General features: G+C 43.6%; 1 protein-coding gene across 1 annotated transcript in view; it reads right to left on the reverse strand.

Moving 5' to 3' along the window:
- POLA1 (DNA polymerase alpha 1, catalytic subunit) overlaps positions 1-15,200 on the reverse strand; it is a 308,487-nt gene that overhangs the window by 7,847 nt on the left and 285,440 nt on the right. The gene's annotated exons all lie outside the window — the stretch shown is intronic.

A 15,200-nucleotide genomic window follows, 5' to 3' on the forward strand; every position in this document is an offset into this window, starting at 1 on the left:
ACCCAGGGAAAGAGAAGGAGAGAGAATCTTTAGCAGGCTTCACGCCCAACATGGAGCCCAACACAGGGCTTGATCTCATGACCCTGAGATCATGACCTGAGCTGAATCAACAGTCGGATGCCTAAGCAACTGAGCCACCAGTTGCCCCTGTCCGTTGGCTTTTTAAAGATTTGCAGATTCTGATGAGTTTACACCTCTTCCACTGAGGATAAGAACCACCAACTTTCCAGGTATTTCCAATTGCAATGGCCTCACAGCACTACAATAGCATTTTCCGCCACCACAATTCTTCCTGAAGACCTCAGTCTTACAAAGGCTCATGTCAGCAACAATATCTAAGAAGTGTACACCATACATTTATGGTTCACATACCATTTCTAATCTGGATGTTTAACGATCTTAAGCTCTACTTACATGGTTTCTGAACCAATTCAGACTGATTAATATACTATTTGGTGACATGCACTAACCACGGGATCTGGAAATCATTTATCCTGGAGAGTGAACAGGGTGTGGGTATGTACATGGGCTGGCACACTCTTGGGAGCGAAAGACAGACAGGGGAGGAAAAGAGAATGCCTAAGTATTAAATGCAGGAAGTGTAGACTGGGAGCTAGCATTGGCTTCAGAACTGGAAATTCTGGACTCATTTCTGGGCTCTCATCTCTGGATGTCAAGCCCCTGCTTATTTTCCCTCACTTTAATGAACGAGTGGGTTGAAGGGTTAGTGTGCCAGCAGTTTCCAGGATGAAGCAGCGCTCACCAAATGTTAGTCACCGACAATGACGGCAACAGGCGGTACAAGCTACAGCCACGTTCCGGAGGTGGGAGAAGAAAGAGCCTTCACGGTCTAGCAAATATGCACAAGGGGCACCTGTGGAGTGGGTTCCACACTCTGGGTCTGGGCCAAAGGCTGTGGTACCAGTTAAGCTTTTATCTTCTTGGGGATAAAGGCAAAGAACACAGGCCTTGCCCTGGTGGCTCCTTGATCCTCTGGGTATTCCCTTCTCACCAGCCTTCTGTTCTCACAGCCTAGGCTACTGTGTCAGGGACAGTTCTAACCCACGTAAATGGATGGAAATGTGGTCGCGCCACAGTTGGACATGAAAGTAACAGCTGTGCTATGATCAGGGTCTAAGCCACTGCCACTTTCTGGACAGAGGACAGAGAAAGGGCTGTGCCCTCCTCAATCCTGACATTAAGGCAAGCCGCCTCTGACACTCCCATCTGCACACAGGGGATGGATGCAGACACAACTACTCCAAGGGTTCTTACATTTCCTGGGTTCCATCTTTGTTCGTGGGTAGCATACATTACCTCTCAACTTCTGTATCACGTGTCTACAGATGTCATACCCAAGATGGTTAATTACGTTCTTTGTGGAGGGAAAAACTAAAAAGTTTCTATTTATTTATGTCAGAGAGAGAGAGAGAGAGAGAGAGAGAGAGCACGCACAGGCAGGGGGCGTGGCAGGCAGACGAGGCAGTGCAGGGAGAGGGAGAAGCAGGCTCCCCACTGAGCAAAGAGCCCAATGCAGGACTCCATCCCAGGACCCTGAGATCATGACCTGAGCCGAAGGCAGATGCTTAACTGACTGAGCCACCTGCGCATCCCAACATAAACATTTTTGATTAATTCAAACAAAATAGGTATTCTGGCAACATATTTTTAAAAGATTTATTTATTTATTTGAGACAGCGAAAGAGAGAGCGTGCAAGAGAGAGAGCACACGCTCACATGCGAGGAGGTGCAGAGGGAAAGGGAGAGAGAGTCCCAAGCAGATTCTGAGCTGAGCACGGAGCCCAATGCGGGCCTCGATCTCAAGACCCTGAGATCACGACCGGGGGCGAAACCAAAAGTCGGACACTTAACTGACTGTGCCACCAGGCACCCCAGGTATTCTGGCAACATATTAATATAATAAGTGACTATATATTCTTCCAGGTTGTTAGATGAGCCCTCAGTTCTCCACCATGCAGGCCTACCCCAGGACAGCTCATAACATGGCAGCTGGTTTCCAGCAGAGTCATCAGCCAGAAAGCAAGAGAGCACACTCAAGACAGAAGTCACAATCTTTTGTAACCTAATCTCAGAAGTAACATTCCATCCCTTTTGTCACTCAGTCTCGCCCACACTCAAGGGAAGAGGATTACTGCATAAGAGTGAAACTAACAGGCAGGGATCACTGGCTGCCATCTTAGAAACTGCCTATTAGAGAGGGCCATTGCCCTGGATAAGCGGTGGGAATACAGGAAAACATGAATAAATATATTATTTGCCAACTTGTTGGGTTATGTATTATGCGACATATGCTATAATATGCTATTACAAAAAAGCCCACAGATTCAGCATGCAATGTCTAAGAGATGGGGGAACTCTAAGGCCTTAAGAAATCTGAGAGGAAGCAGAGGAAGTCAAAGGCAGACTTTGAAACGACTGCTTACCATCAAACTCATTACCCAAAGAAAATATAGGAAGGCAAATTCTGTACCAGATACATTTTTCAGCTGCTCTGGATTTAATGTTTATGTAAAATGGATGTGGTTTTGGATTTCTGACTCATCAGATACAATATAAATATTAAAACTTAGAGAACTAACTATAAAGTCGGAAATACCAGTGTTGTCAGGGTATCAGGATTAATAACCTTTATCTTCTTAAATTCTACGAACTGATACACCATAATCTCTCTGGGATGAGTTCTTCCATTAAGCTACTGTGATTTTGTCCTTGGATACCTGAAGACTGTGGGGTATTCCTAATTCCAGAATATATCAGTGAGACTTTTTAAACGGGATTCTCCACTAGTTTCCATAGAACTGACCATATATCTTGAAACATTAACTGATTAATCACTAAGATAGCCACTGTCCCTCTTTGTCAATTCTCCAAAGACTCCAGGACTGTCCAGGGAAGATAATGGGTGGTAGCTCTTTCACCATCCTTAGCCACTTTAATACTGACATCCCTCCTCTTCCACAATTAACATCAAGGCTCCGTGGAAAGTGACTGACCTTAGAGAAAAGGCTGGAGGCTCATGTGAGACTAGATGGCCTAAATGAAGCCATTAATAAATACAAGCTGAATGGAATGAAATTCTCCCTGCAGAATTTGTAAAAATTTGGGAAGGCTGGACTAAAACCTACTGAAGGTGACTCTTATTTTTTTTTAAAGATTTTTTTTTATTCATTTGACAGAGAGAGAGACAGAGAGAGAGAGAGAGAGAGAGAGAGAGAGCGAGCGCACTAGCAGGGGGAGCAGCAGAGGGAGAGGGAGAAGCAGGCTCCCTGCAGAGCAGGGAGCCAGATGTGGGGCTCGATCCCAGGACCCTGGGTTTATGACCTGAGCCGAAGGCAGACGGTTAACCAATCCAGCCACCCAGGCACCCTTTCTCTTAAAAGAGATGGTCCCTTCAGGCTTCCTTCTTACAAGGATGGGCAAACACTGAGCACACGTGCTGATTCCAAAATGGCGGGGGGCAGTATTTACTTGGAGCAGTAAGCAAATATTTGGTATTTTATGTTTTATACCTTTCGTTATTATAGGTCAAGGATTAGCAAACTATGACCTGAAGGCCAAATCTACACTGCCCCTTGTTTTTGTCAATAAAGTTTTACTGGAACATGCCCTGTGTTTCTGTACTGTCTCTGGCTATAATCGTGAAGCTGAGTAGTGGCAGTGGAGCCCGTCTGGTTCTCAAAGCTCAAAATCTTCACTACCCAACCCTTTATAGAAAAACACTAGCCAGGGGCGCCTGGGTGACTCAGTTGTTAAGCGTCTGCCTTCGGCTCAGGTCATAAACCCAGGGTCCTGGGATCGAGCCCCACATCGGGCTCCATGCTCTGCTATGAGCCTGCTTCTTCCTCTCCTACTCCCCCTGCTTGTGTTCCCTCTCTTGCTGGCTGTCTCTCTGTCAAATAAATAAATAAAATCTAAAAAAAAAAAACCAAAACACTCGCCAATTACTATTATAGAGAGGGTTACAAAGGTACATATCCTATGGTTTCATCCTAACAATAACCCAGTAAGTTGAACAGAAGAGACACTATACCCATGAGGAAACCGGACCAGGAGGCTTTCTGCAAGGTCACAAATCTAGTTCATGCTCTTTCCTCTAAAGTCTCTCTGTGGAGAGACACGAAGAGAAACTCTTACTCTCCTACTCCCCAGCCTGCACAATTTTTTTTTTTTTAAGGCGCAAGTTCTCCTCACAGTACTCTTACATAAGATTTTCCATAGCTGGCCCAGGCAACTGAAAAGTCTTTGGAATTTTAACAACTGCTGATGCAGGATGCTACAATGAACATCCTCATTTTGTTTCACGCATAAAATGGAGCTGCTAGGGCATGTAAGGCAAAATGTTCCACTTTATAGATGTTTAAATTTGCTCTAATTAAAATCGGAATCCTTATTTCAGTATTTTTTGTGGCTATTCTTGGATGAAGGTCAAATGATATTGGAGAAGAGATGGAATGAGCACATCCGGGAATGGCCTATTGCATATTCCAGATCCCTCTCAAATGAATGCATAACCCCCGTGGTAAAACGTAAGAAAATCCTTATACCTGCTACTGAAAAAAAAGGGCCTCTGGGGCATGTGGCTGGCTCAGTCAGTAGAGAGTGTGACTCTTGATCTAGGGGTTATGAGTTTGAGCCCCATGTTTGGTGTAGAGATTACTTAAAAACTGTAATCTTTTTTTTTTTAAAAAGGCTTCTTATTAAGGCGTTTTTTTTAGAGAATCTGTTAGTAGCTAGAGAAACTCACCACCTCCATTTCTGTATGTTTAATATGCACACTTTTCGCTGCCAAGAAAGAATCCCCACACTGCTCTGCGCTTTTACTATGAGAATCCTCAACGTATACTTTTTAATGCTTAGTCCAAAGATAATTACAAAATGGGTCTTACTGATTTGCAAATTGTTGCTATCCATTTAAAGCTATGTCACATTTACAACTCAATGATTAAAAGGGAAAGCAGTATGTCTTCCGCTGTACAGTTCTTGATTAAGTCACTGAATTCTCTGAAGCCTCTGACCTTGTTCAGCAGCCTCTAGGCCAGCATTTTCCTCACTTCGCAGATGGAAGCAGAGAGTTCCAGGGGAAGGCAGGTAGTAAAGGACACAGCAGAATGACAGAATGCCTGAAGCGCAATTCCACAGAACAGGCGAAAGGTGCCGAGGGAGGTCTAACTGCTGGCCTGGACGCATCTCACCATGCAGGGCAGTCGCCTTCCCGTATTAAGACAGGACCACCGACACTCCAGAGTGTGCAAGGGATTCGCTGAGATGGCACTAGCGAGTGGGATGGTTCTGAATACTGCCTGCATCGTTCCTGGAGTCTTTTCTTGCATATGTTAGGAAAAATAGAAATGCTCTCAAAGTAGAAACTGAAGGAAAATAGGGATCTGAAACATGCTTGAAAATAAGCCCAGAAAACCAGTGTGATACCTGGGAAAGAACTCTGGACCAATGTAAGACCGAGAATTTGTAGACTCTATAAATCCTGACCGGTGGGGCATTATTAGGCTACCCCCATCTGTACCACCGAACGACTCTATCTCTTATTGGCAAATAACCTGTGTTTGGACTTCTGCACTTGTTCTTTCAACAAATATTTACTGAGCACCCACTGGGTGTCAAGGACAACTTGGGATTGGGTGGGGCCGAATTAAGGAATCAAAAGATAAATTAGTGTGACCGCTGTAGTTTAGCACCAGTTTGGCATTCCAGCTGGATTAAAAAAAATACATAAATAAGTAAAGACAGTACAACTCCATGAGCCCACAAGAGAAGCACAAATTATTAACTCATTCAACAAGTATTTTCTGAGCGCCTACCACATGCCAGATACTGTTCTAAGCCTTGGGGACACAGGAACGAGCCAGACGGACAAAAATGACGGCTTCATAAGGTGGAGAGTCTGGTGAAACTACAGATATGATTGACATAAAGAGAACAACCCATCAGAGATAGCAGAAAGCTGAATAAAATAGAAGGCAGCCATCCCAGAAATCTGAGTTGCTTTTATCGTTACTGCAATACACCTAATAGATCACAACTCAATTATTTTCAGCACAGACTATACGATATTTATGTAATTTTAAAAGTGTAAATAAATTCTGAGGCAATGGAGCAGGCTTGCAGTGTTGCTGCCACCCTCAAAATAGTCCATCTATTGGCCCTGATTTTAAAAATATGGCTCACTCCAAAAGACATCCGATCCAACGTCTACAGCTGCCATCTGGCCTACAGCCATCGTAGGGAGTCGCTTTCATTCACAAGCAGTGCCAGTGGAGGGGGGATATGCGACGGAGAGAGGGTAAATTCCATTTGTGATATTAAAAAAAAAAAAGTAGAACAGTGAACCCAGTGGTTGAAAAGTGAAGAGAAAAAGAAGAAAACAGTCATCTTGCTATAGAAACCGGAGAATTATGTTCTTGCTCTCCCCCACTTTTTTTTTGCTTTCACACTGTACAAACTCTAGCACCCCGAACAACTCAGTCTCCTGCTATTTCCAGCACTTTAGAGAAACTTTTCAACGCTTCTGTTTGACACAGTTTTGCAACAGGGAGGTGAAGACAATAAGTAAACAGGTAGTGAAGGGCTATTTAGAGAGCTGGTCAGTCACAGTAACAAGAAAGGGAAAAACGCCACCGGAACAGAACAGGCAGCCTCCACGCAGCAGCCACAGACAGCACATGACCTCTGACAAACAGTTTTCAGAGTAATTTTAATGCTCCTCTGGATTTAACTTGACTAACTGGTAGCAATTGAGCACATCTCCCCCCCCCTTTCCCGTGGCAGCAGTTATCTAAAATGCTACAATAACAGCATCAGAAGGAGAATGCTGGAAGATTGGTTTTCCATTGTGCCGCTGAACTGGCATAATGCCCACTTTAAAAGCAATTCGCTGCTCATCACTGAAATCTGGCAGACACGACACTAAATGCCTTGAGGGAAAAAAAGGGACTTGAGAAGGGGGAACCCACTCCAACCACCATGCAAGGGGGGAAAAAGCGCCACAGATGATGAATCTGGGTAAGAAGAGAAAATTGCCAAATGAAAAGTTGAGCATTGCATGCAGACTCCCAACAGGCTGTACTTAATTTGCTAGAAGAAGATTTCGTCTACAGGTCTGCATTAGCACTAGCAGAACAAAACAAAAGCAAAATATAGATTTATGTCTGTCTATTGTTCTGATGAACCAAAAACCCAGTGAGTTCTGTCAATCATGTGTCAAACACGTCTTCCCCGTTTTATTTACCACCAAATATAATGAGTAAATATGTGATAATAAAACTCTTCTTTTTACATGGACATATACAATTTTTCCTCCTGCTAAATACAGGTAATGATTTAGGAAGCTTTCAAAATGTCTTTTTACTGTCAATAAAACTAATTCTATTCCCATTTTCATGTAAAAAAAAAAAGGCTTTACGAATGAAAATTCAAATTAAAATTCTGATTATAGTGTAGTGTGACAACACCTGTATTTATAATTTTACTGTCAGCTAGCTTGTAGTGTTTAACAATAGCTCGAAGTAGAAAAGTAATTGGAATTTGTCTGTAACATGCCAGATGACGGCATTGGGAGCTTTGCTACGCTACAGCAAATTTGGTTTGATGGCAAAATAACCTCACTGAGATTTCTGTAAATCTAAGGTTATTGGGGCTGGAGAAGGGGAAGGTCTCCCAGGATAAATCCCATGGGACCCTTCTGGAATGTGCAAAATCTCAGAGATTCTACCTGAGGAGTCAAGACTGCTGTGACCCTGACATGCGCTCCTGGCCTGTCATCTCCCCCACAGCCTCGAAAACGGAGCTGATGCGATTTAGTTTCAAGAGTTGCTCTGGAAATCCAAAGACCAGATAAATAATGGCGGCAAAACCCTGTTGTTTCTAAAACAGACCAATGACGTCATGTAGCTATGAACCCGGCAGAAGTGGGTGGGACAGGGGATCCATCAAATGAAGGGAAGCATACTTGGGGACTGTAAAGCATCAAGGTGGGACAGGGCAAATCCGTGTGAGTGACAAGGAATGGAACGCTTCCCATTACTCAAAGGCTGCACAGCCAGGAGCGCTAGAGATGTTTATTGTATTCATTCATTTTCAATAACCACAGATAAATAATATAGGTACCCACACAGATGCCTTAGATTTGCTATTTATCAAAAGATTAAGAGAAAACTTACACATCCCACTTATACTTTTACCGAAGCAATATGGAGAAGAAAATTATTTAAAGCAGTGTTCTGCTGTCAACTTGAATCTTTCAAAACTCATAAACACATGCTAATCTCCACACAGAACTTGCCTCACTCTAGTCTACAAGTGAAAAGCCCATCTTTTTCATTATCCTAAAGATAAAAAAAAGAAGCCACATACAAAAGAAAAACAGAATGACAGTGATGTTTTAGTTTACACTAGATATGGCAACACACACAAACTGTCAAAACTATGGAATGAAAAAAGCTGTTATCAAGCAACTGTCAAGAGAGTCCTCTGAGATTTGGAAATCTTGTGTTTATTGTAACTACTGCACATTACACAAAGAAAGAAACATCCCTCTCCTTGCTCTTGCTGTTAAATATCATGCAAGAGAACACAGGCTTCTCCCTCAGTATTTAGATTAATTTTTTCCCCCGTGTGTAATTCTGTGCTTGACAGAACTGCTTCCCTCCTCCTAGCTTTTCTACAGGGTGGCCAAAGTTCAGAGTGAAAACTCCAAGTTACATCAAACATTATTTCATTTCGAAAACCATCACCACCCTCATTTCATGTTGTTAACTGGTTGTCTATCCATAAGAGTGGAGTCCGTTAACATCAAAATGCAGATTTTCCTGACTTAGGGAGTTCTACTAAGAGAAGCATATAGTTGAAAAGACACACACACTTACCATCAAATGATTTTTAATTTGTGACTCTTTCTCTTTCCATCTCTCTATTAGTGGATACACAGAGAAATCCCTCAAGGAAAACCACTATCTTATAAAGGGGAGACATGGAAAATACAGGGTCCGAATCTTTTCCAAAGTGCACAGATATTAGTGATTTACAAGTCACTTCCTCCGTCCCAGACTCAACGGGCAAAATCTCCCTTGTAATTTTACTGGAGCTGGTACATTTTATTATACTCCTAACCTGGTCCTTCCCTCTGAACACAGAGGCAGCGTCACTCACAGCCTGACTTAATTCCTGTTCTGAGACCCACATGGCCCGCTCAGCTGAGCGCAGAGCAGACCCTCATCACCAACAGCAGCAGCTGCCCCTTGATTAATGTAAGTAAAGGCATTCTTCAGGTGTTTCCATTTTTATTTTTCATGTTTCCTTCAGATGCCGAACATTCGCCTTCTGACATTCCTCAGGATGGAGAAAAACTGCACAGCAAAACCCTTATTACAAGTGTACTTGCCTGCATTCAGACAAACCGTGGGCCAAATCAAATTGCAAAATACATTACCGCCCAAAAAAAAAAGTTACCAGTGCATATGGGCTGACATACAGAACAACAGTCCTAACTCCTGACCGTCGAGATGCCACTGAATTTACTTCTGTACATCTTGCTGGCACCCTCCCTGTGCAGAGAGCTAATGAGCACATCAGGACACTACTGATGAACATGTCCACCGTCTCAGTGATGGGGAAAAGAAGTCAATGTGTCTTAAGTGGATCTTGGCTCTAAATAGGTTATAATGGTTACCCAATACTTAGAACATACTTATTTTGGGTTTCAGTGACCTGGTATGACTCAAGTCAGCAACAGAATAGGTCAGTCAAATTTTAACCTGAGGTAAAAACAGTTTAGTGATGTCAGTTTTATAAAAATGAAGATGATTGCCTAGTAAAGAAAATCTAAATTCCTCTAAACCCTTATGTAAACTTTTATGATTTATTTTTTTCAAAGATTTTTATTTATTTATTTGAGAGAGAGAGCGCGAGCAAGAGAAAGAGACAGCAGGAGCAGGGTGAGGGGCAGATGGAGAAGCAGACTCCCTGCTGAGCAGGGACCCCCCCCATCCCCCCATGCGGGACTTAGGATCACGACCCGAGCCGAAGGCAGACACTTAACCGACTGAGCCATCCGGGCACCCCTAAACTTTTATGATTTAAAAACACTCCCTCAATTATTAAGGAAGAGAAAAAGAGGGATATTGATGCTTTATCACTTGCATTCTCTAATACTATTTTCAGGTAAGTAACCGATTTACAATACTTTCATGTAATGAAAATCAAGTTTTATGCAACTATTTTAATACCAACCAGTTCTCTGCTAATGAAATTTTATTTGAGGTAAACAGTTAAAAAAAATTCCCCCAGAGTCTAAGGACATTTTTGGCAAGGTTTATGTAGAAAAAAGAGCTATGATATAAGTTGGTGAAGTTAAAACAACTGGTCCATTAAGGAAGTTTGGGGACATCTGTAACAAGGTTGGGGACTTAGTTTCAGTTATTTACACAATTTACAAACCACTAGCATTGTGCACAAGATAGTTAAGTTTAAAATATGCTCTAGAGCTACTGTTTGGATTAGAATTCTAGTTGCCATCAACTTGCTGTGTTACCTTGAGCAGGTTTCTTAACCTCTCTGTACCTCCATCTCATCTGTAACACAGGGATACCAACAGTACTTACTTCCTAAGTTGCTGTAAGAATTAAATAATTAAAATGCAGAAAATACTTACAATAGCATCTGGCACTTAGTGTTCAATAAATACTTCTCAAAACTGGATGGCTTGACTTTGCAGATGTAAAGGCCCCACAAACAGCGTAGCACTGTGGATAAAAGCTGCTCCAAACCGAGACACACTATTGTGAATGTGTCCATGACTGAGTGCAAAAGAGATCCTTTAAGTTTCAGAAAAGGAACAAGGAATTTAAGAAGGTCACATATAGAAAGGATCAAGAATCAGATAAGCTTTCAAAAAAGAAATTCCAGTCTAGAATTCTGTAACTAGTGATTAGGTTTGAGGGTAGATTAAGGACATTTTAAGACAAGCAAGAATCTCAAACACTTCATCTGCCATAGATCCTTTTCTAGGAAGCCACTTGGAAGAGGTACTCTACCTCACCCCAAAGGAGGAACAGTAAACAAAGATGGAGAACCCAGAACACTAGGACTCTGGGTGAAGGTAAGGGGAGGTCCCCAGGATAGCAGCTGTGCACCAGGCCATGAAGGCCCCGAGCCCAGAATACCAGGTATGTTTGAACTGGATGAAGAACAAGTTTAGATAACCAGGGGAAGGGTTGGTATACATAAATACTGACTGCTGGCTGGCCAGAAGTGTGATCTAACCACCTCCTGAGCATGGGAGAGGGGGCGGGCTCAGGAGAGGGGGCGGGANNNNCATGTGTGGTGGGGTTGGGGGCGGGAGCCAGGTCCTCATAGTCCACTGTAGAAAACGAGCAGAGAAGGCACTCTGTGCCTGTTGTTCAGAGATAAGGACATAATACTAGAAATAGTCAACGAGTGAGTTACAAATGGGTGCTTTTAAGGTATGGGGGATGGGAGTGCTATGGGAAAGGGGACAGTTTTTCTAACCAGTTATACTGAACTTTTTTTTTTTTTAAGATTTTACTTATTTATTTGAGAGACAGAGAGCACAAGTTGGGGGGGGGAGGGAGAGGGAGAAGAAGACTCCCCGCTGAGCAGGGAGCCCCACACAGGGCTCGATCCCAAGACCCTGAAATCATGACCTCAGCCAAAGGCAGATGCTTAACCGACTGAGCCACTCACGCGCCCCTACACTGAACTTTTCACACCTCAAATTACACATGTAAAACTGCTAAAATTAAAGAGTCAACCAACCAACAAAATGTCTCCCATCCACTCCATGCCCCTTCTCAGAAGCAATCTGAGCCTGTTTCTTGGCCTGCCTGGGAATATTTAGGAAGCTCTTTTAACTTGTAACAAGTGGCTGGAAAGCCTTGGCTACCTAGAACATTTGGGGTTAGCTGAGCTCGCTGAGAAAACGAGATTATGTGAACGACAGCAACCTTTCCTTTTTTTAATTTTAAAGATTTTTTTTATTTATTTGAGAGAGAGAATGTGAGCAGGGGGAAGGGGCAGAGGGAAAAGGAGAGGGAGAGAGAGTCCTCAAGCAGACCCCGCTGAGTGCAGAGTGTGATGCGGGGTTGATCCCAGGATCCTGAGATCATGACCTGAGCCAAAATCAAGAGTCAGACGCTTATCGACTGAGGCACTGGGGCGCCCTGGCAACCCTTCTAAAATATACATTACAGGGTGCTAAACTCTCTTGAAAACTAGAGTGTGCACTCTGAACACTGTTCACTGTGATGACCCAAAGCTGCAGCTCTGTGTATAGAGGTGGTCATGATACAGGCTGAAAACATGGCACTGGAACTTGCTTACTTTTTTTTTTTTTAAGATTTTATTTATTCATTTGAGAGAGAGAGAGAAAGCATGAGCAGAGGGGAGAAGCAGAGGGAGAGGGAGAAGCAGGCGCCCCACTGAGCAGGGAGCCTGACATGGGGCTTGATCCCAGGACCCTGAGATCATGACCTGAGCTGAAGGCGGATGCTTAACCATCTGAACCACCCAGATGCCCCAAGGAACTTGCTTTCTTGGAACACTTCCACATTTCAGGTTGCTTTGGGGCCAGACTGATTCCCAAAATGGCCTAGTGATGCCATTCTGGCTCTGTAACTTTCTAGGGCGGGGCCTCTGGAGGATGTTTTGTACTGATGACCTCTTTAGCAGTCTACCGAAGCCCATGGAACCCTTCTCAGATGTTTTTATTTGTACTTTAAAAAAAGGATTTATTTATTTGAGAGAGAGAGAGGGAGAGAGAAAGAGAGAGCATGTGCAAGTGGGGGGTGGAACGGCAGAGGAAGAGAGAGAATCTCAACCAGACTTGGCGCTGAGCACACAGCCCGGATGAGGGTCTCAATCTCCCCACCCTGAGATCATGGCCTGAGCCAAAATCAAGAGTGGGACACTTAATCGACTGAGACGAAATCAAGAGTCAGACGCTTAATCGACTGAGCCACCCACATGCCCCAGAATGTTTTTAAATAGGTAAAATAAAACACACAGGATTACAAAGGAAAGCAATTAGAGTGAAATACATTTATCAAAATATTTAAAGGACATATTTAGGGTAGAGTAGTACATGTGCTTTCCTTTGAGGGCGTTAAATGACAAAATCTGGTGCTGTAGTGACTGCAATTTCAAAGTACAGATGAGAAGTAATATTTGAGATACCTGCAAGAACTGTAATGTGATCTGAAAACATCTGTGACTTCTACATGTGACAAAATCATAGATAGCACTGGTACCACTGTAGTTTGAAGCCTCTGTCCGTAAGTGAAGGCAGCACTAAATTCCAGTTAGAGGCTGAACAAAATAAAGATGTACCTTTCTTCCCATTCAGGTTCACTGACCCCCTCGTTGTAGAGCAGGTGATCTTAAAAGTGTGGGCCAGGGTCCCCTGAGGGGGAGCTTGAGCCCCTTTCAGGGCTCCCCAAGGTCAAACTTCTTGAAAACTTTATAAAGATGTACTTTATATCATTTGTCTTTCTCACTCTCTCTCTCTCTGAGTCGCTAGGGGAGCTCCCCAAGGCTACGTGATGTGTGACGCCACCACGGACACACTGCAGGAGCAGACAGGCGGGATCGGCGGTCTTCTATGAAGGCGGACAGTAAAGACATGTGCAAACATATAAAATGCTGCTCTCCTCATAATTTTTTTGGAAAATGGTAGTCATTTTCGTAAAATGGGTTTCTGTGTTAATACGCAGTGAGTTTATTATCGTTACTTTAAAATGAATTTAGGGTGCTCAATACTTTTTAAGCATATGAAGGAGTCCCCGGACGACAAGCATGAAAACCACTGTTCCATAGGAAGCAATACAGCTGCCCTTCTGTAAAATTAGTGACCCTAAGACAGAGGCCGCTTTTCCTCACGGCCAGAAAATCATCAGCACATTTACTTTTCCTAGTGACCTTTGACTTGACAAAATACTACCTAGAGTTTCCTCAGTATTTAGCACAGTGTCCCCAGACCCTCCCTCCAGCTTACCTTTCCACATCTGTGTCACTAGTCCCGGGTTAGGGTTTCTTAACCTACTGACACAGCGGGCCGGTAATTCTTTGTTGTGGGGCTATCCTGCGTCCACTGTAGGATGTTCATCGGCATCCCTAACCTCTGCCCACTAGATGCCAGTAGCACCTGCTACTGTTGTGACAATCAAATATGTCTCCAGATTTTGCCAAATGTTATCTGTGAGGGCAAAATCACCCCTGGTTTGCAACCACTGTCTGAGGCCACTTGCATAGGCTCACTTTTCACATGTGCCCAACCAATACCAGAATTCCTCCTCAGGGTGAGATTTTTTCCTGTCATTCAATTGTTTTTTTTTTTTTTAAGATTTTATTTATTTATTTGACAGAGAGAGCCAGTGAGAGAGGGAACACAAGCAGGGGGAGTGAGACAGGAAGAAGCAGGCTCTTAGTGGAGGAGCCTGATGTGGGGCTCGAACCCAGAACGCTGGGATCATGCCCTGAGCCGAAGGCAGATGCTTAACCACTGCGCTACCCAGGCGCCCCATCCTGTCATTCAATTGTTAAGTGACTTTTTTTTTTTTTAATGAAATACTCACTCTCTTGGGTGGGTGGGGATTTCATGGGAAAAAAGGAAACTTGAATGAGGATGAACAGTAAGAATGTGGGGCTAGGAAAGAACTGTGCAGATGCTTGAATTCTTGACATCTCTGTTTTGAAAATGGACTGGGAACTACAAGCATCCCCAAGAGGAAATAGTAGTGTAGCTGGGAGGAGGACGATGGGCAGGCAGATCTGATGAGAAAAACTGAACATGTGGGTTTGCTCTGTGTCAGTGAGAGGAGCCAATACAATGCAGATGTCATCGAAGAAAGAAGGTGGTTCCCAGGGAGGACTCCTGACTGTGGGGAGATCATGGAGAAGCCAATTCAGAACAGCCAGAGGGGAGAGCACGCCTTTATATTTGGTGAATGACTATCTCCCAGGTAGATGGGAGAGGCTGGAGAGGGAACAGATGACTGGCAGGCTCTATATGCGAAAAAGTCCGAGAAAACGAACGACCCTCCAGACGTGTCACAACAAAGGCAGGATATGACACTGAAGAGTTGTGTTAGAGTGAACACAGCCTGAGGCCAGCAGGGTCAACCTAGAAGGCTCAGATGCAGATACAAAACTTG

Source organism: Ursus maritimus (assembly GCF_017311325.1).
Source record: "Ursus maritimus isolate PB19 chromosome X unlocalized genomic scaffold, ASM1731132v1 scaffold_X1, whole genome shotgun sequence".
Taxonomy (NCBI): Eukaryota; Metazoa; Chordata; class Mammalia; order Carnivora; family Ursidae; genus Ursus; species Ursus maritimus.